Source organism: Caretta caretta, chromosome 13 (genome assembly GCF_965140235.1).
Source record: "Caretta caretta isolate rCarCar2 chromosome 13, rCarCar1.hap1, whole genome shotgun sequence".
NCBI classification, from domain to species: Eukaryota; Metazoa; Chordata; order Testudines; family Cheloniidae; genus Caretta; species Caretta caretta.
The window spans coordinates 42,176,381-42,178,358 of NC_134218.1; the positions used below are offsets into that span (position 1 = coordinate 42,176,381).

At 47.6% G+C, this 1,978-nt stretch overlaps 1 long non-coding RNA gene across 1 annotated transcript; it reads left to right on the top strand.

The window, feature by feature from the left end:
- Window positions 1-272: 272 nt before the first annotated feature.
- LOC142068865 (uncharacterized) lies at window positions 273-923 on the top strand. The gene is made up of 2 exons (XR_012664784.1): window positions 273-361; window positions 539-923. It is a non-coding gene; the product is annotated as an uncharacterized LOC142068865 (long non-coding RNA).
- Window positions 924-1,978: the final 1,055 nt, after the last annotated feature.

Genomic DNA, 1,978 nt, shown 5'->3' on the forward strand with positions numbered 1-1,978 from the left:
CCATAGTATCTTCTCTATCCACCAAGTTTCAAACTCCCAGCTATTGCCGCTGCCTGAGAGGAATATAAATGTCACGTCTGTGAGGGCAGCTACAACTGTGTAAAATTAATTATAAACCAACGGAGAGAAAGAGGGAGGAGTTCGGGTAACTCACCGCAGATCCAGGAATATTAGCGTTGTTAAGGGAGGGGGAGGGGCTTGTGGACGAGGGTCTGCTCTGGGACTCAGAGACCTGCTCTGCCACATACTCTGAGTGTGTGAGGATGGATAATGTATTCCTCAGTTTCCCTTGCTGTAAAATGGGGGGTTTCCAGCTCCTTTAGGGAATTTTCAGATCTCTTGACGCTCGCAGATATCATTGGTATGGGGCATTAATATGTTTGCCAGCAATAATGTCATTATTGCAGGGTTAGGATCAGGGTTCGGGTTAAGGATAGCCGGGGCGTTCGGATCTGGGTCAGGGTTAGAATCAGGGTTCGGGTTCTGGGTAGAACGGGAGTTGGGAGCCTAATTCCATGAAGCTTCTTCCAAAAAACAGCACCCGGATACCTAGTTGGTTAAAGACCCAAAGGCTGAGAATGAAACGCGTCTCCATGGTGCCTCAGACAGCGGCAGCCGGACGAGCTGAGAGGTCGCGGAGAGAAGAATCTTAAAGGCAACTCCTCGGAACAAGGGCTGGGAGCGGTTACTACGAGACCAGCCGAGCAGAAGAGGGAGGGGTTCGGGAAATGCATAACAGACACAGCATAACAGACACAGGAAACGTGCTGGGTTCTGCCCCTGAAGCGCCAGTGAGAACTCGTGGGGCAAATTCCTTCCACTGCACTTCCTGGAAGATCGGTTTCTTATTCATTTTCATGTTTATTGTCCTTCTTGTTGCTACTCAGGGAGACGCAAATTAAAGACATTGTGGGAAGACTTAAGTTCTGTGTTTTGCGTACTGGTTTTGTCGGTGTGGATATTTTTTTGTATGTCTCTATGTCTGTGTTTGCATGTGCATGCGTGTATGTCTGCATGCTTCCGTATTTTGTGCCTTTGTGTACCTATCCAATTGAACCCATGCTGGTTTACCCCATCTGGGGAAATCTCGCCCCAATAGAATTACAGCTGATTGATACCTGTGGTGGACCTGGCCCAGTTGACTCCATTTGACCCACAGTGATTCACCGCAGCTGTGGTGTAATCTGGCATTAATCTGAAGTAATAAAATGGTGAATGAGGCCCATAAGTCTTCACAGGTGTCAGGTCGTGTGGTTTATACTAGCCCCATTACCTGGTTTAACCATCTGTCTGTGGCCTGGGAATACTCCTCTACAGTTGTGTTTCTCATGATAAGAAAGCCAAGGGGGTGGGTTTTTGTACAGGTCTCCCTATTAAACGCCTCACAGTGTCTTCCACGAGAGCACAGAAATACATCGCCGAGTCCGTCGGCTTTAGCTCTTTAATGGTTAAACTGAAGAATTTTGAGGATTTCCTGAATTGTGCAGAAAACCGTCTCCCGGCTCCATTCTTTCCAGAGTTACTCTGATTTATTCGGAAGAGGAAATCCATCCTCCCTGATCGCTGTTGTCTGTACCAAAATAAGTAATAATACTGATATCCAGTGGAGAAAGTACACTCCAGGGTGACAGTCTGCCCCCCCAACTTTACCAGCTGCCCTTGTGTTTGGGTGACAGTGCCTTGTCCCTGGCTGAAACCTGAAGGGAAGGAAAGAGATGCAGAAAAAGTTCACTCTAATTAAGCATGTAAAATTGTTGCACATCGACAGCCACTCTGGTGAGAGGAGAACAGAGTCCCTTGAGGACTCACGGCCTCCCAGAAATTGAAAGGCTATTTATGCGCATCTTGTACAAAGAGACCAACTCACGTGTAGAATACAGGGTTGGTTTGCCCAGCTTCTAGTAAGGCAGCAGTGAAGTTGAGACTAGTACCCAGGAGTCCTGAGTCCTAATCGTACATGCTCTAACCATAGACCCTG